The sequence below is a fragment of the Cygnus olor genome, chromosome 2 (assembly GCF_009769625.2).
Source record: "Cygnus olor isolate bCygOlo1 chromosome 2, bCygOlo1.pri.v2, whole genome shotgun sequence".
NCBI lineage: Eukaryota > Metazoa > Chordata > Aves > Anseriformes > Anatidae > Cygnus > Cygnus olor.
Genome location: NC_049170.1, coordinates 77538726 through 77566604, shown reverse-complemented (window position 1 = coordinate 77566604; position 27879 = coordinate 77538726). Strand labels below are relative to the sequence as shown.

The following is a 27879-nucleotide window of genomic DNA, read 5'->3' as shown; positions in this document are numbered from 1 at the left end:
AGAAGAAAATATAAAGTCTTGAAGTGTTGGAAACATACTGACTTGAGTTACCTTCTCCTCCTCCCCTCCCTCAAGGCTGAATATTTTGCCAGCTTTCAAGGCTGATCAACACAAAAGACAGCATGCCAATTCAGGCACTGTCTGCAGGCAAAAGAGTGACCATGCATCAGTCGTACAGTGACATATTGTCAAGAACATGAGCAGAATAAAGAAACTGAACACATCTGAAAGGAGGTAGCATTTGCCTATTTGACATAGTAACAATCTGAGTGTGTTTACACAGTTTGTGGATTGATTGAAAAGAATCCTCGCACAGAAAATCTCACCTCTGATCTCATTTGCTTTCTCAGAGTAAGGGATGGAGTAAAAGAAGTTGCTATACTTACTGCAAAGAAAAACATTTATCATCTTTTTAAAGATATTTAAAGTTATTTAGACGATCAGCAATCTCATTTCTCTGAAGGACAGATTATCAGGGAACATACCATTATTTACAATACTGGAAGTACAGATGTGGTCTAGTTTTAAACAGTGTTTTCAGTTGCATTAAATTATTTTCAAGGATAGTCTTGCTATGATTATTTGTTCTGAAGAATTTAGCACTCACCCTAGATTTTCAAGCTTAGAGGACAGAGATCAAGTTTAATTATATCTGAGAGCACAGTTTGTCAGTTTTAACATCAATGCAGTTACAGGACTTGCATTCTCTTTTCAGAGTGGCAGGAAGAAAAGTTGCATTGGGACATGAAGTTCAGGAATAAGTCTAAAAACAACACATCCATAGAGTGCCTTCCCAGGCCATGGAAGGAACACGTTCAGATCAGTGAGAGATTAAGATGTGTTACTTTTCATGGTAACAGCAGAATCCAATTGCATTATTTTCCATCTCAAAGTATTTATGACAGAAGATAGTGGTAATGGTGCAAGATCTGTCTGATGTTCATTAAAAAAAAAATGAAATCTACTTCAAACTTATTTATGGTTATCTGAAATAATTGCCAAGACTATGCAAAACAAAGTAACAAACCACAAAAGCATCTACAGGAGTGAAGACTGAGCGTAAGATTCCTGAGTTGTCACCTACGCAAGAGAACTGCTTCTGATACTCAGTATCAGAGAGGAGAGAGCTTCCATTTAAGAAAGCAGAAGTTCTTAGCTCCCTAAAGAAACACTGAAAGATGGCACAGTAACTAAATTGGTTTTAAAGAGAGATATCTATGGAACACCACTGTAGTATTTAACATCTTTCATTTATAATTAAATATTTTATATTCCCTCCTTCCATTTGCATTTGAGAACATAATTTTCCACTTATGGTTCACTGATTGAAGAGTATCAATTTAATGCAACTGTGACAGTGACCTAGTCCTCTATTAGATTTTACCAGCTTGTCACTCTACCAATTCAGATGTATTACCTTTTCTTATATCAGTTAAATCCAGGCCTGATCAAAAAATAGTCTAAAGTTTCAGTCAGTGAAACTCTCCTTTTAAGGAGACTTAAGATATTAAGGTAACTGTAAGGTTACCTTAATTCTTGTGCTGTTTCACACATTCCAATTCAATATTGATAAATATTTCACTTTGATCATTACATGAACACAGCATAACTGTTAGGAGGATGGTGGAAGTGTGAAGAATCAAAGGCACATGAGAAACTTGCACAATCTGACTGAAGATCAGAAATCTAGAGCAAGATTAAACTCGTTATGAAATGTCTAGCTTAAATGTATGCCAAGCTCTTGCATCCACTAATTCACAATACAGTCAGTCTAGAAGCAATAGCATCACAATGTTACAGTCAAGAGTAAAAAGTCCTCAAAGAGCATGAGGAAACTTTAATCCTTTAGTTTGGGCAGTGTGGGTGGGAAAAGTCTGGATTAAGTATTGGGCCTTTAAATCAGACATGCAAAAAGGTTTGTATATTGAACCAATTAAACAAACACCTTCAGGCCACATCCACCTGCTCCACTGGGGGCAACTCCACAGGCTGCAGCACGGAGATCTGCTCCACCGTGCATGGGCTGAAGGGGGAGAGCCTGCTCCACCAGGGGCCTCTCCACAAGCTGCAGAGGAGCTGCTGCTGCATGCCTGGAGCACCTCCTGCCCTCCTTCTGCACTGCCCTTGGGGTCTGCAGAGCTGCTTCTCCCTCCCCGCTCTCCTAGCTGCTGTTGCACAGTAGTTTTTCCCTTCCTTAAATCTGCTCTCACAAAGGTGCAAACAACATCGCTTGTTGGCTCAGCCCTGGCCAGCAGCAGGTCCCTTTGGAGCCAGCTGAAACTGGCCCTTATCTAACTTGGAGCAGCTGCTGGACTCTTCTCACAGAGGCCACCCCTGCAGCTCCTCATCACTACCAAAACCTTGCCACATAAACCCAACACAAAAGGTATTTTTGAGCAGATAGTGAGCAGAACTCACTATCATTCTCAATATGATTTTTATGATCAGTTAAATGTGATCATTACAGGGTCAGTCTTGAACATGATTAGGCAAGAAAACAAGAGGAAAGAATAACAGTCTGAAAGGGAACAAATGTAGATAGGGAGCAGGGAAAGGGAACCCAGAATACAACTTTCTTCACTGCGTAAGACCCAATTCATCCTTGAAGGAAGACTGAAAGCATTATACAGTAGATCAAGCCAACTATCCTTAAGATAAAACAGGTAACTTAGTCAACTCATAATCAACTCAAGTTCCCACCAGAGGAAAAAAGAAAAGGCAAATAATTCAAACCACCCAGATCTGAAATCAGTCTCAGTGACCCTTGTTCATATTCAAAGGGTAGCAAGAATTTTGTCCCTTCTTCGTGGTGCTAGATCTGAGTCTCCAACACATTAGACTTCAAAACATTCATTGCTTCAGCTGAGGTCAAGGAAATGCGTTTTGAACCCTGATATCCTAGACAGAATCAAGATATGTACAATTACAGGTTATTTCTTACAAACTTCATTTTGTATTCCAACCTATGCTTTAGGGATTGCAAGTCTCTGCCTTTGGAAGGGTACTGCAAGTACGTTAGTTCTGAACCAGACATTGCGATCACAGGAATTATGTAAAAATGTTAAGTCAATCTTTAAATAGGGTGCTAGCAGTGTTCAGAAAACATGTTAGGGTCATACCTCAAACACCAATCTGAGTAAGGACTCAGATTTGTAGACTGAAACAGAAATACACAGGAAAAAAGATTGTCACAGAACTGAAGACTATAATAGCAGACAAGCAAGGAAGTGAAATTAAGTTTATTCTTAATTTTGTTTTGACTAGCTTTGCAGAGTTGTTAGCAATCCTGAATATTTAATAGTCAAGTGATTTCCAAGCGTCCCCTCAGTTATTTTTTAGAGAACATACTACATTTATAAATACTAACATTAGTAGAAATTATTTCATTTCTTTTAAAGTATGTTTTAGTGTTCTTTTTCCAGGCCAGTATAACGTACAATAATATGCCCCGCTATATTTTCCCAATGCACCATGGTGTAATTCTCATTCAGAAGGAATGATACATACAAAGCAAGTGTTTAATCTCTCCTGGGCAAGAGGTCACTTTCATGGGAAATTCATTTCATAACAATTTCATATCTGTAATACTTAAGAATGATCTTCCAGGATCACAGAATGAAATAGAAATCTTCTTGGGAAGTGATACTACATTTTTTCTTAAGATTTAGGTTATCTATGTTTTGAAGAACTATGTTTCTGTCAGAATGTAAAGGTGTCCTTAGCAAATTGAGAAGGGCACAATAATAAAATTATCTGAACTGGGGAATGTGTGCAATAGGAAATAATTTCTGTAGGACACAATAGAACAAATTAAAGGTTAGAAATGGAAGCATTATAACAACTTGTAAAGAAAAGGTACCAGATGCATATCACAAATTATCCTATTATAACAAGGGAAAATACGGAGAAAGGAGAAAAGGGGAAAAAAGATATTTGGAATGTAAGGGAAACTTATTTCTATAAATATCCTTCCTATGACCTCTGAAAAAAATTCAGACCAAAATACTTTTTCCTGTTATTTTATATCAATGAGAAGGCAGTGAACACCTATAAGGAATATACGCTATTACTTTGGAATTCAGAATCACAGGACTGCTGCTAACTCAAACCGATTCATTAGGAAATCTCTTAGATATATTGCCTTTTTTTTTTTTTTTAATTGTTCTGATTTCAAAAGGCTCATAATGAGTTTCATGCAGAAGCATCAACTTAGAGGAACATGAAAGAAAAATTTACAAGGTGCTCAAAACCTCTTCTATCTATGATATGTATACATTAAAGGACTTAAGCAAGCTCTACTCCCTTGAATATACATATCCTACTATTTTTAACCCTAAAAGACTCAGCTCCAGCTGTTAACTGGAGAAAAAGAAAACACTTGTTCTTTTCTTGATCTGAATGTTATAGCCTAGCTTTAGAATAAATGCAGTAGAACCAGAAAGCACGCTTACTTACAATGCCAAAGGTCACAATGTATCTGTCCCAACTGAGAGTATTCTCCATATGCAACATACATAAGGAAAACAGAATAAAAATGAAAAGGTGAAATCATCTGTTTCTGCATTAGATAATTGCAGTGTTTATATTGTATGTGATTTGAGTTCAAAACCCAATTTCTTCATTGTTGTAAACTGTTCAATAGGCAGAGTACTGCATTTTTGTGTAATATAGCCAGTGTTCGATACTCAGATTTTTAACTTTAAACTACCTCGGAGGCCAACACACCTGGGACACATTCCATCATCTGCCACAAATGTCCTTCTCTATCTTGAATGGATTTCTCAGTAAACAATAGGTCCCTAGTCCCAGAACAGAAGTATTTGTATGCCAGAATGGTATATCAAGCTTTTACTATAAATTGTAAGGATTCTCTCTTACTATAACTACAAAAGCCATAAAAGTCATAAAATGGTAAGATAAAACAGTGAAAGAAAATGTTATTCATTGTTTTTTCAAAGGGGACATTACACGTTATAGCAAAAATCAAGCACTGAACAGCTTTGTCTTCATATTGCCTAACCACATTAATATCTCCATAAAGTTCCATCTGATATACATGCATATATACTATTAATAGAATCATGCTGCACTTACTCAAAACACTATCAGTCTCAGAATCAGACTGCTTTTGGCTAACACACTGCCAGTTCACATTGAATTACGAATTAGTTTATGACAATGATATAAGCATTCAAAGAAATATATATTTATCAGGCTCAGTCCCATAGCTTTACACTAAGCACTTTTTAAGGCTTTTTGTTGCTATACCTCATACAGTCAATAGAGTTGTTCCAATTTATATTGTCCAAAAAACAGTCCATGGCTATCATATGATTAAAGAAGTTAATTTTGACAAAGTTCCAATATCTTTAGTGGAATATTAAATTTTAAAAACAAGCCATGTAATTTTTGTTGGATTAAAAGATTCCTTCTGGGTATATATTTGATGGATAGCATATTCAGAGTTACTTTTTAAACAAAAAAAAGCTTATTTAATCAAGATATTTTTAATGTATTACTAGGCTTCTATAAAGATTAACATTAAAAATGTAATATCCAGAAGTAGAGCCGCAAACACAGGGCATTGGCCCCAGAAGGAATTTTTAATTGGCCATAATGCATTTTAAAGTGCCAGGAATGGCAGGGTCCATCAACTGAGAGATGTGGTCCGTTCATGTCAGAGGACAACTTTTGACATAAAATAAAAGGCTCTTAAGTACCTTTAACTAGTAATAAAACTATTTTTTTTGTCATCTTCTACCTTTCCATTCTTCTAGTAGTCATATGACAGTTCTAGTACCCACGACAGCTGTGCCAAAAAAATGCTAGTTAAAAAAATTAAAAACACATACTTTTTCCAGAAATTTTATACCCCTTTTCATTTGAAAGCTACTCGTATTTGCACAAAAAATTCAGGCCCTATCTGAAAAGTAACACAATTCTAAAAGGGCCAAGGCAATGTTAATTAGGAAACTAACAAGTTCTGCCTGGTGAATAAGATTTTTAAAGAATTACTGCAAGCACCGAGAATAATTTGCCTTTTTCAGTGTTTCCAATCAGCAGTTTCAGTCTTCCAATCCCACCAGAATAGTCTTTCCCAGCAGAACCAGATCAGCCATTGCACACATGACTGCTGGTGAGATTTTTGGCTCAAGATGGAGTAAGCAATACTATGCTTCACATGAAGAGTCTGAATGTCCTTATTGTAGCATTTGAAAGACATGGTGGTGCTTCTGCTAAATGAATACTGAACCAAACAAATGCTGAAGTCCTGTTTATGGGACCTCCTGTACATGAAAATATCAAGTTTTTGTTTTGTTTTCAAGTTAAAAATTCTGCTTTTACAGCTCACTTTAAAATCTGCCAGTAAGGTTGTGATTTCTTGCATGACCAGATAATCTACTTGCATTTTTATTTTGTTAAAGCAGCTGATAGTAATGCACCTATCTAGTACCTTCATTGGTACCACAGCCTGTACTAAACCACTAATGATTACATTTTGTATCACCCTAAAATGCTAGCATATCTAATCAAGATGTTTTGTAGCTTAGAGTATATATTGCATCCTAAAGCACCCTAAAAACAGAAAGGAACCCAAGGAGTGAAATGGCTAAACAGCTGTACCACTAATGATTTCATATGGTCCCAACAATTCAGAGAACTCAGAGCTCTATCTCAGTTTCAGCTGCTTAACAGGCCATAGCACTGTACACAATTTAAATTATCACAAGGAATATCTCAATCCATAACATGTTGGTTTCTGACAGATTTTTGAGTATCCATCAAACTTTGGGAACGGTGGTGTTTCTTGCATCACTTCTTCTCTCAAACAGGACAGGCATTTATCAGAATTCCTTCATAAATTTTTTTTTTTTTCCCCCCCCCAACTGCCTTTTAAAAAATATCCGAGTGTGCAACAATGAAAATTAGACATTTTCACTTACTTCAGTTTTCACCTTTTACAGTCAGCAAAATAATCAGTCTTCCTCATTTTTTTTTCCTCAAGGCATATTCCAGTAGACTAACACCTGCAGATCCACATGCTGTCATTTAAACTCAAAGGACAATGCTACATTTTGCATTGACTAATAAAGTTGTCTTGGACTGCAATTTACACTGACCCCTGAATTAGTTTTAGAGTCTCCCCTTCATAATATGTTACTGTTTTATCACCACATGGTGCCTTGTTTGCAGTGCTTCAGTCAATTTTCAGCCCAACCAGTCTAAATGGAAAGTACCACTGACAAATATTTGTATAGAATTTTAACAAAAATACTGTTCTCTTAATTCCTTGTTAATAAGGAATCAGATATATAATAAGTTTCCTTGCATTACAGTTCTACAAACCTTCATACCAACATGAAACCACAAGTTTTGAGTTTTGAATTAAGTTCACAGGGTTAAATCAATATTTACCTCAAGACATGTTTAAGCTTATAGTAATGGACAAGAGACCTCAATCATGCAAGACTAAGTTGAATCCTGTAGCGGTCCAATATTTCACTCAATTTCACTTAATCATTGCAAATTTGATCTGGATAGGCTGGACCAATGGGCTGAAGCTAAGTGTATGAAGTTCAACAAGGCCAAGTGCCGGGTCCTGCATCTGGGGCACAACAACCCCAAGCAGCGCTACAGGCTGGGAGATGAGTGGTTAGAAAGCTGCCTGGCAGAGAAGGACCTGGGAATACTGGTTGATAAGCAGCTGAATATGAGCCAGTAGTGTGCTCAGGTGGCCAAGAAGGCCAACAGCATCCTGGCTTGTATAAGAAGCAGTGTGGCCAGCAGGTCTAGGGAGGTGATTGTCCCCCTGTACTCGGCTCTGGTGAGGCCGCATCTCGAGTACTGTGTTCAGTTTTGGGCCCCTCGCTACAAGAAGGACATGGAGGTGCTCGAGAGAGTCCAGAGAAGGGTGACGAGGCTGGTGAGGGGTCTGGAGAACAAGTCTTATGAGGAGCGGCTGAGGGAGCTGGGGTTGTTTAACCTGGAGAAGAGGAGGCTCAGGGGTGACCTTATCGCACTCTACAGGTATCTTAAAGGAGGCTGTAGCAAGGTGGGGGTTGGTCTATTCTCCCACGTGCCTGGTGACAGGACGAGGGGGAATGGGCTAAAGTTGCACCAGGGGAGGTTTAGGTTGGATATTAGGAAGAAATTCTTTACTGAAAGGGTTGTTAGGCATTGGAATGGGCTTCCCAGGGAAGTGGTTGAGTCACCATCCCTGGAGGTCTTTAAAAGACGTTTAGATGTAGCCCTTAGCGATATGGTTTAGTGAAGGTCTTGTTAGTGTTAGGACAGAGGTTGGACTAGGTGATCTTGGAGGTCTCTTCCAACCTAGACGATTCTGTGATTCTGTGGAATGTCCAGTGAAAACTGGGAGTAAAGGTAGAGGGCAAGAAGGACAGTCACTTAATTACACCCCTTCCTGCTTTGACATTAGTTTAAATGAAGCAATGCAGCAGTAGTGATAAGAGCCTCCTGAGTCCTTACTAACATCAGCTAACTTAAGTCAAACACTATTTTTTCCCCACCAACACTGGGAATGCCATTTGCATTTCCCATATTTTCCCAGCTCTTAGTACTCTAAGTTTCTAAACTGAAAAGAGATTGCAGCTCTATGAAGATTTACAGTTTAATGGTTTAACGCTATTCTAAAGTGGCATACGTAACAGAAGGAACCCTGAAAACAGTGGAAATTCTTTGCAATGTGTTGGTGTTACCATGAGCAGCCAAGCAAATATTTGGGTGTTCTAGCAGCATGTTCCTTCATTCTGATACTACATGCTTTCAAGCAGTTAAATAAGCTAATTTATCTTTGAAGCCTGCCTCTGGTTTCTTTTACTGAGGGGAAGAAAAGTGTTTGATCAACATAATCATGGACTCAGTTACATAGCAGGTTACAAGGTTTCTCTAGCCTCCTTTTTCTCCATGTCAGTAACCTTTTTGGAGAGCATTCCCTATTGCAGTCCAGGCATATCTTTTTCTCACTACTGTTTCACAAGATCAATTTGGTAAACATCCTGTGGCATTGGTAGCATGAACAAAAGCCGTAAAAGTTGCTGGAAAACACTGAGGAAATCTTAATTGAGACTATTAAGACAATGCCCCTTGTTGTCTAAAACTTTACACAACACAAGCCAAGGACTGTTTTACTCCAGGATTGCTATCTTTGCTTACAGAACTCATTTTCATTTTTGCAAGAAGCCTTAGCTAAGTCTTAAGATTTACCAGATAGCCACAAGGCAAGGCTCTAGGACAACTGACATTATGCAACTCCACTAAAATTTCCCACAGAAGCTTAAATGTTATTCTAAGGCGTTCTGATTTTTATTTATTTATTTTTATGTACTCTTTCAATAAAATAGCAATTAATATAAGAAGTTCTTACTGAAGAACACAGACCCAGGAAACATCAAATGAAATATGGCCACCCACACTTCAAAGAAAAGAAGATTTGAAGCTCCTGGTGCTGTCAGGAAATTTCAGGTGCACTAACCTTAACTCCTAGTGTCCAGTAAAGCTAGTGAAGAGATTTCGGAAACAGTTTACTCACAACATATAAGGTACAATCCCAGCTAGTATTTTTTTTTCATAAGAATTTAAGTCCTTTTCACTTTGATGGCTGCTTTTTTTTCCCCCTCACTGTTCAAGTCTATATCAGCTGGGAAAAGCATTTTCTTACAAGTCATGCAGTATTAAGACAGTTTGATAAAAGGTTACTGCTTCATTATTCTAAAAATAACATTTAGTTTAAATCAAGCTTCATTTTTCTGTAGGCAAGGAAAAGTACTAAACCAGACTCAGCCTTGATCACAGATTCTAACATCCACATCTACTTATAAATGAAGCTGTATATAATAGGAACTGCAGTTTACATTGTAATGCCTATATACATGTTGTATTAAGTCATTCATTTCTTTCCTTTCTGTTCAAGACTAGCTCAGTTGCTAAGGTGAATTGTAAGTACTTGACATTAAAAAACAGCTATGTTTTGTAAAACATTCAGTAAACATGTAGCACACTAAAAGCAACTGAGGACAACAGGACCTGGTGTATGTTATCTGATGGTGTAAATTGATTCCTTTAGCACAGTAATTTTACTGACCAGGAATATTCAGGTTGGTGCAAAGGGTATTGTTCATTTTATTTTACTTCAATTTCTATTTCACTTCTTTAAGAAGGGAGATGAGTACCAGTGTGGCCCTTGGAAAAAGGAGAGGGCACTCTGTTGAGTACAAGAACTCCAAGATATTTGGATGGCAGGGTCTATTACCTACAAGGACCTGGAGAGAGAGATCCACAGTCAGGTCTCAGAGGCAACTGACAACTCTCTAGGGACTAAAAGGAATCACTGCAGATCAAGAAATTAATTCATAGCCTGCAACCAAGCCTGAAAATAGTGGCTCACCTGTAGAGGCACAGTGGGCAGATAAAAATGTTTATTAGACTGAGACTGTTTTACCTGACCCAATCACTAAGTTGTCTACATTTTAAAAAATGTATAGTTCTTTTAAACCTAATTATATTAATCTTGAAAGCCCTTTAGTTTCCTTTGGAGTGTTGATCATAAAGAAATGTATTCTAGAGAAGTTCTGACCAAGCTATGACCCCACAATACTTTGTTAGCATCTGACAACAGAAAAGACAAGACTCGTTTAGACCTTCTGAACTGAATTATATGTTGTCATAAAACTGGTAGTAAAGACTTTGTTCAGAAATAGAGCAGAACTGGTAGAGAAGTTGATGGAGAATGAGGTACAGAGAACTGTTAGTGTTCAAAAAGATCCGGTTTTGCAATTATGCCACAAAGTATGATTTTTCACTTTAATAAACCTCAGTCCACAACCTATATAGTAACTAAACATTTGCTAGAGCAATGCCTTAGTAGAGGCCATTAGGAAGGTGGTGGGAATCCTGACAGTTTCATATTCCCCAAATGTTAAGTAATAAAAATATGAATAATGATAACAAAATACAAGCCACTCAGAACTGCAGTTCTATCCCCCTCACTTAGGTAGCCTTGTGCTTAAGGTCCCAGGAAGGCAGTAGCACCTTGGTAATTTCTGTAATGTTCTCATGCCTGCTTAGTGGGAACAACAACTCCTGTAAACTTGCTCAACTAGGACTTGGAACTTCAAAAGGACTTCTCCATTCAGTTGTTACCCTTGTCCAGTTGTTACCCTGATTTACAGAGCTCACACCCTCTGAAGTGATGAGCCAGCACAGTGTCTGTGCCCATCACTGCCTCGAGGCCACAGAACCCCATGCTGAAGCCCAAAGCCAGGAAAGGAAAAAAGGCAATTGCAACACCTTCACCACAGAGTCACAGCTCCGAAGTGACAAGACATTTAGATATATGGGCTACTGTCACTTTATCTTATGGATCACCTCCAGCCCAGATTTTTACATGGTTTACCATAATTGATTATCATGTGCTGGTGTCCTGAATACAAAGCTCTCTCCACTTTTAATGAAATGAGAATCCTGTAAAGCACAAGGATGACACTGACTTTTAGAGATGTGTTTCAAGATGTTGTATTGGCTACCCAAACAGGAAAACATCTGCACTCAGTGTTAGTGTGAAGTAGTTTTAACAGGTGTCACCCAAGACAATGGGAGAAGTCCAAAGAGATGGATCATTTTTCCAGCAAGGCAATTTATTAATTTAATAGCAATTTATTAATTTAATAAATGAAATTAGGCTTTTCCGCTGGATGTTTGTATGGGACATATCATCACTGGTGCACGAGAATCTTACTTCACATTTCAACAGCTCACTTCAATGTTTCTTACAGCAGCTACACAACATGACAGAACTTTAGGAAATTCAGATTGACTGAGGGATGGGGTAGACAGATCCAGGACAAAGTTCAGTAACAACTGAAAGAAGAAACATGGTCTAACTCTTGCATATGTATCCTCACAAAGTATTTTTATTCACTCAGCTGGCATTAAGGAGCATTTTCTATTGAACTTGTATAAAACAATGATAACTGAGTGAATGATTACAGTAATCATACATCAGTATTTCCAAAAGATATTACAAGGATTAAATCCCAGGCTCCTTCCTGATGTAAAAGCACTACTGTGAACGTGAATCAGAGTCCGCTACCAACCATTTCAAACAAAGTCTATAATTGAACTCTAATTACACTGTCTTGAACTTGTCTTAAAAGTATTTTCAATACACTATTATGTTGATTTACAACACTGATGTTTCTTTACTTTGCATATACTCTGCTTGTAAATTAAACCTTGTTTTTAACAGAGCTATACAAATTATGACAGTGCACTGCTGGACTATAAGCAGTTATAATACTTAAATCATTCAGCGTGATGCCACAGGAGTGAAAAAAATTGTTTTTGTTTTAGTGACTGCTTGACTGTTATACAGAGTAAGACTTTTTCCTCCAGACCATTTGAAATTCAGGAGACAGAATCTAAGGTCAGAATATGAATGACGTAGAAGATGTTAACAGATTTTTGATCCCTTGGGGGGGGGCAGGATTGAATGAGCAAGGTAGACAGGTTAACAGAATAAAGACTGCAAATGTTTAGGGTTCCAGCACAGAGACTGCCCATACTGCAGAATTCAAGAGACTCATGCTAGATAAACTCCAATAAGCAACACTGGATATCATAGCGAACCACCACCAAAACCTGCTCCTGCTATCTAATAAGAACCATAACATGCCATAATAGTCTGTTAAGTAACTGTCTTGCCCTTCTGTAAGTTACCTTAAGCCCTCAGTGTTTAAGAAGTGTGTTTTTGTTTGTTTGTACAAATAGGCTTAAAGCTGTCTTTAGCCAATTTTGATCTAAGATTATGAGGAGCAGTAAATCTCTAGGGTGCTCTCTGAACACATTAGCCTCTGATCACTTATTTAGATTAACAAGCAATTGCAAGAGATTATTTTCTGGCAATCTTAACAAGCAGATAAAATTTGGTCATGGTACAGACAAGAGCCAGCTAAAATAATACAATAAGTCTTCATATTATTGCTTTTCATAACACAGCACAACCTTCTGAATTCCCCCATGGTGTACTATTTCTGGGATCTGTACCAAGAACTGTAGTGCAAATATCCCAAAACAAAAGAAGAAAGTTTGCCTTAGATCAGGCTACTGTGCAAGTAGGAAAAAGGCATGTGTGAAGATGAAGGGGTCTACTCAAAAACCAAATTCAGCACAAAGGAGGAGAGAAAAGTAGAAACTTCCACATAGAGCTCTAGCTATATTAAATATTGTAGTATTAGATATTGTAGTATTTAGATATGTTCATCCAGGCAGCTCTTAACACGTGTTGTTTTTGCATCGAAGTGGAATTTCATCTTAAGGGACTGTCTGTGCTTGCACTGCAGGCAATAGCACAGTTCCTGTTACTAGAAACATTCCTAAATAGGGATAAACAACAGAAGAAACACAGCTAGAAAGTTTCAAACCAAGTTACTGGGCTAATGAATGATGCAATGCAGGTATAGACAGTTTTGTCCAGCTCTTCTAGGAAGGAAATATTGACTACTTAAGTCATTTGCTCAAGAAATGGCTTATAAACTCAAAGATAGTGTCTCTACATGAGCACTGTTTTCACCAGTGGAGGCTGAGACATCTTAAAAAAAAAAGGTGCCTACAACTAGTTTTTAGCTAAGTGCTTACATGCACAATGTTTGAGTGAAATGATTTACTAGCTATTAACTCCCTAATATGCTTTAAGAATATTTACAGGAAGTTTTACATTTAAATATGAATAACCTTTAGAAGCGTTGTGTAGGTTTACTAATAAACCCTGTAAAATACAACTACAACTTCAAGTAATCCAAGAGTGTTACAGCTATCTAATCGAAGTTGAAATGAAGCTGTCTGGCTTGCTAACTCATTTTGCAGCAAGAAATATATTATTCCTTGGTTTTCTCCCCATCCCCCCACCCCCCTTTTTTTGTATGTCAATCTGATTTGAATAGATTTCTTAGATTAGCTAGGATATTACTATACGAGTATTCACTAATCTCTAATTAGCATTTTAAATCCTTACATTTTGAATTAAACATGCATGAAGTCTAATCTCTGTAACTGCAATTAGAATCACTTATTTAATTAAATACACTTTGTGCTAATGAATGCATTGTTCTAAAATTGTTTATCACTAGATATTTCACAGAACAATAATGGAGACTATAGAAGTGTCCATAGCAATATATACTTGGAAGACTTCCTTAGTGACAAGGTGTTATGGGTTTTTTGGTTTCCTGGCTTGTTTATTATTATTATTATTGAGGTTGTTTTTGAATTTCCTCTGATTTGATTTAAAACCAACATTAGCCCCAGACAGATATGATGGCAACCTACCAGCTTATCCAAAATAGCTCAGTATAATTGAGATTGATAGATCTTTATCTGCAATAGAGGGCATTCTGCCATGAAGTTGTGGCTGTGACATTTCTGCTTTTTAATAAAGATCTGAAGATTCTTATTTTCATCTCTCAAATATATAAACTTTAAAAAAACAATGATGAGTTAACATAGATGTAAGCCTCACTGTGCAGACTGGTAGAGCTCTGTTCACTTTCTGCTTTTAAAAATAATTGAAAATTCAATTGAAGAGCAAGTTTCTCTGTAAAGGTCCTTTTACATAAAGCAAACCACCAAAGCCAAAAAAACACGGACCCATATTTAACAGCTAAGATAGCTCTTTACCTGGATTCAGTGCATCTGCACTAAGAACCACATGCAGTCCATCTGTCCTGAAGACAGATCTGATCAGTCTGTGATGCCTAGCCCTAGACTTAAGCCAAGGACTGAGACAAATTTAAGTAGCAATTGTCGCCCTTCTATTTGACAGGAAAGCTTGAGAAAAGCTTAGATGCCTAGATGCTCTTGTAGGTGCCCTTACCTTTTGAACAGCACAGGAGGCCACATCTGCAGCTTGAACAACCATGACAGCCACCACCATTTAGCCTATTTCCTTGTCACTGGAAAGAGTCCAACTGCTCAGCTGCACATTTCTGGAGCATAATGAAGGTGATGAGGGCAGGACGCTCAGCCAGCTGCAAGAACTGGCTGCTCTGCAGCCCTGCAGCACATCATTGCCCTTGCTAGGTCCAAGTTTGCAAGGCATCAGAACTGAGGCTAGGCAGAATTGCTGTGCCAGACCTTTTCTTGATCTGCCTGCAGCTTTCTTTCACTTGGCTCAGCTGTGACAACAATTGTTTCATTGACCAGGTGTCTATTGCTGATTTGTTTCCCTTCTGTTTATATGGTACAGCCACAGCTTTACATAGATAGAAACAAATGTTTACTCTTTGCAAGTATCTCCTACAATATTCTACAAATTTTACAGCAGTCTAGTGATGAGGCCTACTATTGCAGCAGAGGCTTTGAGAAGTGGAGGCAGCATCAGATGTATATATGGGATAATGAGGAATAGGGCATGTGCTTGGTGATGGAAACACCACAGGTACAAACAAATCAGCAGTGGTCGGATTAGGATGTGCAGACAGAAGCTGAGAAAAACTGGGATCTCAGATACCCCAGCCCTTAACACAGGGCTTTCCAATTACAATTCCCATGAAACATCACTGAAGCTAATTGCTGTCTCCTGAGCTGTAAACAAAGTTATACACATTCAAGCAGAAACAAAAGTCAGCATTTCTAGATCTACTTGCATTTTCTTCAATTGATACTCTAGAGAAAAAGAATATTCTTATTTTTGATCCAAATAAGGTTTTCCCCACCCCTCACAGAACCTAAGTGACTGATTATCTAGAATCCACTCTAATAGAGATTCTTGAAAAAAAGCATAATGAAGATAAATATATCATAATATAGTAGCTTCCATCAGCTTTCAAAGGCTGTGGGTTTTTTTTTTTGTACATGTAAGAGACTTCACAGTTAGGCTAGTATTAAAACATAATATAGGAAATAAAGTTCTGATACCATGAAATAGAGGTGTTTTTGCTTTTGCATTAACTAGAATAGAAGACAGTGATGAATACTGTTTTTTTTTTTGTTTTGTTTTTTGTTTCCTCTCCTTATTTTAAATCTAACCACCAACCTGAAGTGCAAAGCAAGGAGCATTCATAGTTTCTGGCCCTCAAAACAATACTTTGAAGCTTTATGGTAACTGCCCACATCTTCAGGGTGCATAATGTAGACTTCCCCAAAGCAATGCCCTTAACAATCCGAAGCAGTCCCACCTCCACAAGTTTGATGTCCAATTCTATATCATCTCATCTTCAAGTCTGTATTACCATCTATGTCCTGCTTCGCAATGAACAAGCAAAGCCACTCAAATATCCTGGCTTTCCTACATGTCTGTTAACACAAACAAGGCTCGCTATTATTTCTTGCACTGCCTCTCAGACCAAACATCTTGTGGTCTTTATTTCTGCAGCTTCAGGCTCAAGTTGTGATTTCATTCAAAATACCCCATGCACAGCTCGGGAAGTCTGCAGACATACAGATACAGTCCACAACAAGCACATCTTCCTAAAGCTGGATGTCTTCACCCATCTTTGCTGTTGAGCAGTTTAGAGCACTTAAGCTTATATATAAAGGCCAAAAGCCGTGCTGTTAGCCAACTAGGTTAAACACTGACTTTAATAGAGGGAGGAAGTTGGAATGATTTTTTCCCATTTTCTGTACAATGTCACAATATTACATTAGGGATTTTTGAAAGTGCTAAGACCAGTTCTTGAGAGAACAGTGACTGAAGGAAAGCACTTTTAAAATTAAGATTTTAGGGTTCAAACTAGTTCTTATTTATACTTATATTGAAAGCAATATTTTTTCTATGTCATTTTTAGGTCTGGGCTCTTCTCCCCTCTGTCCCGTTCCACAAGGGAAAGTTAGTTTTCAATAGTTCAATGTTTTACACTTCTATTTGTCATTTTAAAATAACTTCAGTGAAAGTGTTTCCATTAATATTTCAGCTAAGCTTCACAGCAAGACATCTCAGGCTTCATCACAGTCTTTATAAGTACATGAAGAGGTCATTAAAAGTGCTTGGACTGTAATGATTTGCTGATAACAGGTGTAAACATTACCTTGGAATGTAATTTCATGCATTTCTCACAAGCTATATATGGAACAGAGGGAGGACACCTTTCCCCTTCACATCAATCAAAATCAGCCTTTCCACTATATTTTAGTTATGCAATTGTCCTTCTAGTTCTATTCTAGTTGTAGATACACTGGTTAACACAGATTTTGAGAACTTAACTCCCATTAAACTCTCAGAAGCACAAGAGATGTTCCTTTTTTCTGCTACTACGGAACAGGGAATGTGGCTACCTTTGAGGCCTTTGACGTGCAAATGTCAGTACACAAGAAAATATCACCAATCTTTACATTAGGCAACTCAATCCACAAAGATCTTACGAAATTAACATAGACTAAGCAGTTCCAAAGATCAAGGAAAGTGAGGGAAAAAAAGAGCCATGGAAAGCATGGAGAACCCTAGAGGCTTGACACATTTTCTTTGGGGAAGAGGCTTACAAGCGACAAATGGCAATATAAAAGACACAGGAATACAATATCTTGTCAGATCTGATTGCACCTGAACTCATCAGAATTGATTCAAGTGTGTCCTGGTTTCAGGTAGGACAGAGTTAATTTTCCTCCTAGTAGCTGGCAGGGTGCTATGTTTTGGATTAGGATGAGAAGAGTGCTGATAACATGCTGATGTTTTAATTGTTGTAGAGCAGTGCTTACACCAAGCCAAGGACTTTTCAGCTTCTCGCTCTGTCCTGCTAGCGAGCAGGCTAGGGATGCAGCAGGAGCTGGGAGGGGACAGACCCAGGACAGCTGACCCAAACTGGCCAAAGGGGTATTCCATACCATCTGACGTCATGCTGAACAATATATAGGGGTGGCTAGCCGGGGTGGAGGGGGGGGGCCGGCTGCTCGGGGATAGGCTGGACATCGGTCAACGGGTGGTGAGCAATTGCATTGTGCATCACTTATTTCGTACACATTATTATTATTAATACTATTATTATTATTATTGTTATTATTCCTGTCTTAATAAACTGTCTTTATCTCAACTCACAGGCTTCACTTTCCCGTTCCCCTCCTCCATCCCAGAGAAGGAGGGGGAAGGGTGAGCGAACGGCTGTGTGGTGTTTGGCTGCCAGCCGGGCTAAACCACAACAAAGTGTAAGGTATGTAGCAAAAGGAATGTCAAAATCAGACTAGACAAAACCAAGGAAATTAACATTTCAGTGGGCTGACATCAGTTTCCCCAAGGGTTTTCACAAGAAGCCATGAAGTTCATTCAAAGGCTTGTTAGGAATTTCTAAATCTATCCTCCCATCATCTAGAATGAGCCTCCAGAATTTAACAAAAGCTCCTTTATTCTCTTTGAAGTCTGAATATTTTGGAAGATCTCATGCAACTCCAAGAACTTTCTCTAGTATCTAATCCCATAAACCATCAGACTCTACTGAAATCTTAGCAAAAGAATATTTCTGCAAATAGCTGTCTACATAATAACCTAAGTTGTTTTTGTACAAATACCAGGTCATCTTAGGTAGTCTAGAACATCATCTGCTTCAATAGTTATAGAGACTGCTTCTTTTCCTTAGACAGAAAACAGTGTTTTGAAAGATTTAGTGAAAACAATGCCAAAAAAAACTATGCAAACCCAAAGCACATAGCAAAAACATGAATGGACATAAAATGCAGTTATGACAGAGTTAATTTTACTCTAGATTGCTCTTAGGAATCATACACCTCTTTCAGTTCAGTTAATTGGAATTAAGCATGCTACTATGAAAGCACTTCACTTTGAAGTGGGATTATTTAAATGTCATGGGCCATCAGCATCTATAAAACAGTCTCTCAAGAATAAAATCATGAATCTGTCAGAGACTAGGCTCTAGAATTAGGGTTCCCTATTTCTAAGGCTAGGAAATGGGGGGTTTCCATTCTCAAATCGAGACAGACAACACTAAGTTTTATTGTCTTCAGAATGAAGTCATTATTTAAGAAGCAATCAAAAAACTATAAGATAAGACAAGAATTAGAAACAGCTTTTGTTAGATCTATTCACAACTCTGCCTCAAGTCAGATGATTAGATTTCCTCAGGACTTTCCCTTCCTGTTCAACCATATTTTTTCTGTCTGCATCTAAAATGAGTATTGCAGCTATGAGGAAGAACTTATGTTACGACTCAGTATAATAAGTGCCTACATAACTCAATAGTTCAAGAGAAGTTGATTGGAAGAGCTTAATTAGCTTGTAAGCATTCTAAACATGTCAAGTGCAATACCTGTGCTAAACACTAATAACCACTCTGGTCACTCCACTTTGCAAAGATGTAATTTAAATAAAATACCTACACTATCACAGTAATGAAGCTGATATTCAGGAATTGTCATTTTTAAAAACCAACATTGATCATTGTATTTAAATTCTGATCTTTTAAAAAAGCAAACACCCCATCTCCCCTCTCCAAGTCCCTCCCTACCCCACAAGGACACAACTCCATTCCACAGCCACTGCACAAAACATGATCATAACTTCAGGATGCTGACTTCTGTTGAAGGCAGCAAATAAGGTGGTTTTAGGCCTTTCATTACACCTAGTTTCAGTCCCATGCTGAAGTGGCATTAAAGCAAGTAAGCCCAGAACTAACCGTTGGCTTTTTAAAAAAATAAGAGGCCTCCAAGTGGGGAGCACAAACCTGAACATAAAGCACATCTAAATTTTGGTTATAGAACATGTAGCCCAGAGTTAAACTTGTAGAAGAGATGTCCCTGCATTCAAGGTGACAGATCAAAAGGAAGCATTTCAAATGTTAAAGCACCCCTTGAATCACCAGTCTTTGTGCCTGAAGTTTACTTCTGCCTTTCACAGAATGGTTGAAGTGGAAAGGGACCTCTGGAGGTTATCTGGTACAAATCCCTTGCTCAAGCAACGACAGAGCAGAGTGGGCAGGACCATGTCCAGACAGCTTCTGAATATCTCCAAGGAGGGAGAGTCTACAACTTCACTGGGCAACATCTGCCACTGGTTAATCACAGTCACAATAAAGAAGTGATTCCTGATGTTCAGACAGCACCTCCTGTATTTTAGTTTGTGCTCATTGCTTCTTGTCCTTTTACAGGAGGCTGCTGAAGAAAAATTTTATATTTATATACGTTGAAGAAGTTACCTCACGAGCCTTCTGTCCTCCAGGCTGAATAGTCCCAGCTCTCAGCCTTCCCTCCTGTAAGAGACATTCCAGTCTCTTCAGCATCTCAATGACGTTTTATTGGATTCTCTCCAGTACATCTGTATCTCTTGTACTGGGGAGCCCAGACCTGGACCCAGTACTCCAGGTGTGGCTTCACCAGTGCTGAAGAGAGGGGAAGAATCACCTCCCTTGACCTGCTGGCAACACTTGCCAAATGAAACCGAGGATACTGTTAAGCTTCTTTCCTGAAAGAAGCTGCTTTCCAGCTGGGTAGGCCCCAGCACACATTGGTGCATGGGATTATTCCTCCTCAGGGGCAGGGCTTTGCACTTGTTTGTCGAATTTCATGAGGCTCCTGTCAGCCCATTTCTCTGGCCTGTTAAGGTCCTTCTAGACGACAGCACAACCCTCTGCCATATCAGCTACTTCTCCCAGTTTTGGGTCACCTGTAAACTTGCTAAGGGTACAGTCTGCCCCACCATCCAGATCATCAGTAAATCTGCAGAACAGAAATGGACCCAGCATTGGCCCCTGGGATATACCACTAGCTGCCATCCTCCAGCTTTCCTCCTTTTGATATGGTTACTATCCATTTGCTTTCTTGGGGTAAAATAGACTTTTCTGATCAGAACACATTAACCTATATAACGTCAATTGTCTAAATTGACAGCAGGAAGTCTGCAACCTGTGTATGTACTTTAAGTCAGATAATTGATTTCCACTTGCTGTGGGTTAACCCCAGCAGGCAGCTAAGGACCACACAGCTACTTTCACTGCCCCCAAACCTCCGGTGGGATGGGGGAGTGAATCAGAAGAGCATGAGGAAACTCCTGAGTTAAGATAAAAACAGTTTAGTAAAGAAAAGCAGTGGGGGAGAAAAAAAAAGATGGAAGAGCAATTGTTTACCACCAGCCAACCAATTCTAAAACAGAACCCGATCATATGAACAACAACAACAAAAAACTAGAAAACCCTGCTCCTCACCTCTGTCAGTTTTCATTGCTGCACATGACATTATATAGCATGGAATATCTATTTGATCAGCTCTCCTTCCTATTTGATCAACTGTCCTGGCTGCATTTCCTTCCAGCCTGTTGTCTATCCCTAACCGTCTTACTTTGGGTGCAGAGTGAGAAAAGCCTTGACATTGAAAACACTGCTCACACTGTTCAGCAACAGGTGAAAAAACAGTGCATTATTAACACCTGTTTTCATCACAAATCCAAAAAAAGCACAACACTAGCTACTAGGACAGAAGTTAACTTCAGCCAGCCAGACGCAGTACACTGCCTATTTACATTTCTATTTGCTTCAAGGCTTAAAAAAAAAAAAAAAAAGATGCTTTTGGTTTAAACTTCAATGAGGTTTTCAAAGAAACCCAAACACAAGCCACACGAAAAGCATACCACCAAGACCACACTGCAGGTCCTGCCCCTAATGCTTTTCATTAACTTTAATGAACTTCAAATAAAACCATGTCTTTATAGTTTTAAAGCAGTGATTTGTATAGTTGTGAAAGTCATCCGTTCTGAAAGCAACTTCCTCCTTACCAATTTAAGTGCTCAGCATCATTAAGTCCTCAAAGAATCTATCCTTTCCTATCCCACTTCTTCCCAAGCAACTTCTGTTAGCTTCTGGGAATGAATCACAGTAAAGAAACAGTGGTTATCTCAGATGCTCCCTACTACCTCCCAGTCTGTAGGGACTATGGGGAAAAATGAATAGGGTCTCCTTCCAGAGCTAGGCTTTCAGGAAAAGCAGAGATAACTCATTAATTGGCCATTATTCACCTAGCAATGATCTCAGTAGCTGTTAAAAGCATATGCTAAGAACATTCATGAATGTGTTAGCGATACTGATGCTAAAGCTAACATATATCTGGGACCCTCTCAAAAACTCAAGTTTTACAAGGTATCTGGTCCCACCCCCTATTGTTCCCAACAGATCAGAATCTTTTTAGTCACATTTCTTTTAACACAGAAGCCCCTTTGGTGACACCACTCAACAAAAGTTATACACATGGACATACTACAAGTATAATGTGAATTTCAGAACATTGGATAAACTTTCCTTTTTACTGTGACCACTATTAAATAACAGGATTGGCTAACACCATACGAACACTGGCTGAAGTACAGTCAGTCATGAATAAAGCAGTACCCAAAGCAAGCTGAGAAATTTTAACCATTCACGTATACATCTATTCCTCAGAATCTTCAGTGTTTTGCAAAATCTGAGACAAAGATCAAGCGTGAAAGACTTAGAAAATTAATCTTTCCTAATCAAATTTTCAATATAAGCAGTTTTAATAAAACATATCTTTCTCCTCCTTTCTCCATATTCTCAGGAAAAAATAAAATTATTGAATAAGTGAGGCTCAAGTACATTTTCAATAAAATAATGTCTGTAGTGCTGTCCTCAAAAGATAGTGTTAACAGATCCTGTATTTTCTTAACTGTAGTATGTAACTGTAGGTAGAGGTCATCTCAACTGCTTCATTATGTCTAAGATTCAAATCTCTTGTCCCCTGTTCTCACACAGCCCTCACAACAATATCCGAGTGCCCCAGATAGAGTTACTCATTTTGTGTAATGCATTTATTCCCTTTACAACTTGGCTTACATGAAGATTATCATTATTATCTTTATTTAAAGATAGCAAGTAAAGCACAAGAATGCTAAGAACCAGAGCAACAAAAGGATTTGTCTCACTGTGTTGACTATTATACTATGTTTTCTAGGAATTTGTTTTTTCTACCTACTTACAGAAAACCATTGCTATGGTAAAGCTCTCCTCAGATCTTGCATTATCTGAGGGGCAACACATGCTTTCTTATCTTGTAGATACTAAAGTGATTTCAATACTCTATCAATTGGTGCATAAAACATCAAGCACTTTTAGACATGCTTAAAATATACTTGAGAACTTAGGAACCAACTCCTCAACCTCTCTGGACAACCAGGAAAGTTTTATGAGGCTGAATTTTCTAATTTTTTTTTGTATATTCATGTGTAACGTAAACAAAGCCAGGACCGCAGTAGAAGCTACTTTCTTCTCTCCTCACCTTCAAGAGGTGAAACAAAAACATGCAAGGGTGAGTTACTGATTCCTAAGAGAATGAAGCTTCGAGTGGAATCAGTTTTAGAGAATAAACATGTACCCAACATCCATGAATACTGCAAGTAGTGCAAATGAGAAGGTACAACTCCAGGTAGAGCTACAGAAAGAAGTATTATTCCAGCATCATCTCCCACAGCTCAGGCCAAACACAGACCAACACTGCTACTTAAATCGTAAATTAAGTCATAGGTAAAATTAACAGCTGACAGCTTCCCCCCAAGAAGATCTTCAGTTTTGAATCTGCCTCTTGCAGCACTTTGCTACTGCAGACTCAGCAGTGCTAAGTAACTTTAAATTTCAAAGTGCCTTCCCATATATTCCGAGTCACCTTTCCCCAAGGCCACAACAAGGAGAAAAAAAACCTACAGAAATAAATACAAAAAAACTTCAAGTATTGACAAGAATTCACACATGAACTCTTTAGAAAAGAGTATTTCAATAAAAAGGAGCATAAATTAAAAAAAATAAATCACAATAACCTGGTACTGGATATGCACTTCAGGTAGAATTCAAAGAGCACTGCGGGTAAAATACTAACTTAACAGTAAGCCTTCAGCATTCAAGGTGCCCGTATGCATTCCAGGAAGTTGTATTTGCTTTGCAGTATCTTGGTGCAAAATGCTCCTAAAAATCAGAATTAGGATCAAAAAAGAAACATGCATCAATCCCAATGGATAATACTCACAAAAGCCATAACCATTAGCAACAAAGCTGAAAATGCTACAGTGTCTGGTGAGCTGTGAAACATTAGCTCCTGCTGTTTGTCATAATGTGAACAAATCTAGCATAAGATCAATAGACTAAGCACTGATTCATTAAGCACTGAATCACTAGAGAAATATTTCAATGCGAAACACAGCAATCTATATCCATGAAGGTAACCAATCACACAAGGAGCCTTTGATACAACAACAAACCCCTTTACCATGGGTAGAAGATGAAGGGTAGAACTTTGCTGTTAAGCTCTACTTTGATTTGGTAGAAGCATTGAAAGTTTACTCTTAAATACATTAACAATATAGTAGCACTTCAGCAGCCAAGGACTTTCAAGTCAGTAAAGTGTAGTCTTAAAGTGAAGAAAACAAGGAAACCTTGAAGAAAACAGGGATACTGGTAGCCTCAAGCTGAAGCAAGGGAGATGAGGGATGAAAGCTAAAAAAACAAGGAGGTATACAGCTGAAGGAAGATTCCAGACTGACCTTTTGCTCTTTAAGGGTCATTAACATATTAGAAAACAAGCCCATCAAAATGCTAATGTATGCAAAAGTGGGATTTGGTGTTCCTCCTGCTGGTCCCCTGTAACATGCAGACTCAATAGAGAAATTAGACAAGATAAAACAACCAATCAGAAGTAGCCAGAGAGATAGTTTCACAAGTTAACTGTGTATAAACAAAGGTGATTCAAGTCACAGGTGTGCTTCCTTTGCAAAAGATCACCACGCATCTGATTCTGCAGAATTATATATTTAATTATTTAATTAAAGACTTCTATGTGACTTCCAACTCTACATGCTTATCAACAAGGCAAATCAGGCATAAACCTAAGGATGATTCAAAAAAAAAAAAAAGTGTTGAGAGTGCCCTCATAACAGCATTCACAGTACAGTCAAAGTACAGTGCCAGTCACAAGGGTTCCCTCTGATTTTCCTGATCATCTGAAAGATAGGGTGAGAGGCTGCAGACCACAACAAGCATCCAGTATGAATGCAACAGGGCTAATGGGAATATACGTGATGAAGAACCTTTGTCACTGAGAACTGTAAATTTCAACAGTACAGCTCAATGGTCTTTCTGGCCTTGATTGTTATATAGCAATGTTTCTGGTAACCCTGAGTACAGCCCCTTATCAGTAGAACATTTATAAAACTCACAAGTGCTAAAAGGCTTAAGCTTACACACTTTGTCTGTTCACTATCATTTGAACAAAAAGGCCTGACTTAATTTCAGTTATAAAAGACTGCTAATGAACTGCTTTAGCCACAATACTATGCAGTGTTGCTATGTGAATCGCTTGATGTTCAAAGTCTTGCTGATTCTCATTAACGCACCAAGACATCCATCTAGTCTTCATGATTTGCATCCAAATGTCCTACTTGTATTTTTGCAATTGCTAGACCAAGGAGTAGTTGCTAATTTCAGGATGATTTATTTACAACAAACATTGATGTGTTTACTTAAAATGATTGACAAACCACACAAATCATCAATGCTTGAATTTTTGGAAGAGCTTCAACAAGCCTTTGAATACATTCTTGCTGCTTGGGACTTGATAACTAATAATACAACAAATGGTGTTTGGAGGGAGTGCATTCACAACTTTGAAGGGCTTTAAAAAAACAAAGCTCAAGTAGTAGTCCTTGGACAAACTGTTGCATTTGATGAATTAGAATAGATACTCTAGAACCTGGATTCACAGAGTTGCAGGAATATAAGACAAACTTGCCGGAGAACAAAGGGAAAAAAATGAGCTTGCAGAAAGCAAGAGTATGTTACAAGAACATGTGCAGTTTCTTCTGACTAACGAGGTTCAACTTGTTATGGAAATACAGTACAACATGAAGCGAAGTTATATTTATAATTTTAAAAAGGTAAACACAGATAGGACTGTAAGAGAACAACAACCACCATCTCAAAATGGAGAACTACCACATAGTTTAAAGTCCTATCAGCCTCCAATATTGATAATGTCTTTTCCATTCCAAGTAGAAATATGCTGTTACACCTGTTTTATATTTATCTCATCTACTCCACACTCATTCCTACATCAGCTGTGTCTGGTGATAGCCCAAGGAACTACTCATCCGCCTCTACCAAGCCCATCAGCTCTCCGATATAAATGACTATCTTCACAAAGTCACAAATGTATATACATAACTACTTCTAAAGGCATATTATTACTTTATTACACTTATTATCATGTAGTCTGGTTCAAACTAGTCTTTTTATTTAAATAAGGTTTTGTCAAGTACATGTGGGTATGACAAGAAGTTTAGTCAATGGGATTAACCAATCTCTTTATTTTCCATTTAAATGGTCTATAAATGCAGATTTCTGTAAAAACAAGCTCCCTTTGGGGTGCATCGATCAGCATCAGAGACAGACTACTGAATACTGTATTGAGCATAGAGCTGCAAGAGCATACTCTGCTGTGGCAGGACATAAAGACATGAACACAGTGGATCTGTGGTTGCTTGGACGTACAAAGGTAACTCACAACCAACAGGCTCTAAGAGTAAATAAAATACAGAGCTATACGGGTAAGCATTATGTGTTTAACCTTTATGAGAGCAGCTGGGCAGTATATACTTGAACAAGGCTTTTTCCAGATCTGTACAAGCAAGCTATTTGTTTAAAGTCATGGAGCCATTTAGTAGATAGCAATTCTTAGATTTTTGTTTAAAAACAAATCATTTATTTTTTTAAAAAAAGTAATACTAAAGTAGATACAGGCAGTTCACAATTGTTTTAAATAAAGTTTAGACATCACAGTACAGGAACGTGGAAAAAAAGACCAGACTAAATACAGCATGCACTGGACAGAGCTTCTCTATCAAGATCTGCAAGTAGACAATTAATAATCCATAGTATTTGCATAAGCATTTTACTGTCACAAACGTCGACAAGTTTAGCTCTCCATGTTGCAATACAACAAAAACCACAAACTCATGAAAGTTGCTTGTGTTCTGTCTTAGGAGTACAACACCAGCTTAAAACATTTACAGTCACTAACTTCAGATTTCTTCCTTAACTTCAACAATAGTTTATGCTGAGAAAGACAGATTTTTCTAAGCCTGGAGTAATTTAAACAGTTCAATATTTCAAGCAAGAAAAAAACAATATATCACATCCTAGCAGAACACCAACAAAACCAATGCAATATTAGGAGACACACTTGCAAAACAAAAGCCACTCTATTGCATGCTTCAAGTATTTCTAGCTTCAATACAGAATTTTCAGTTAACTCCTGAAACACCTCCCCTTTCTTCAGGGCCTCAATCAGTACTTGCTGACCCCACATATACCAGATCCACTGTCAGATTCCCCATACTGTGCTCCAAATGAGAAGTCAAATCCCAGGGGAAGGCTGCGCTACTCCCTCCCTATGTATCCTTAACAGGAAAGGAAACAAAACACTTCCCCCCCCGCCCCCAGTCTTAGATACAGTTCACACACCTTATGAAAGCCAGGCCTTCTTCCTATTCTGTACTCCAAACAAAAGGCAGAATTCCAACTACAGTGAAGGTCCCTTCTAACTTAACTATTTTAATACAGCAAACAGAAACTCAAACCCTCCCTCCTTTACTTTACAGAATAAGGGGGGGGGGGGGGTAGTAGCCTACTTGTTTCCTTTTAATTGGCTCAGGGCAGCTGGCAATCATTTGCTAGTTGAATAATAGTTTTTCTTTAAAAAACTAGTGTTTTTCTTGTAGTTTTTCTTTTTTTCTTTTTTTTTTTTTTTTAGTTTTAGTTTTTCTTTAAAAGCAGGCCAATTCTCCATATTTTTTTATTTTTTTTTTTTAATGACTTGGATACAGGATTTGAAAGTATAGTAAGTTTGTGGACAACACTAAGTGGAGAGGAGCTGTTG

The 27879-nt window shown here is 38.1% G+C and overlaps 1 long non-coding RNA gene across 1 annotated transcript in view; it reads right to left on the bottom strand.

Moving 5' to 3' along the window:
* The window catches only part of LOC121066289, a 30636-nt gene extending 3056 nt beyond the window's left edge, over positions 1–27580 (bottom strand). Inside the window, exon 1 of the long non-coding RNA XR_005817636.1 lies at positions 27465–27580. This is a non-coding gene — a long non-coding RNA (uncharacterized LOC121066289). The remainder of the gene's footprint in view (positions 1–27464) is intronic.
* Between the last annotated feature and the right edge of the window lie 299 nt (positions 27581–27879).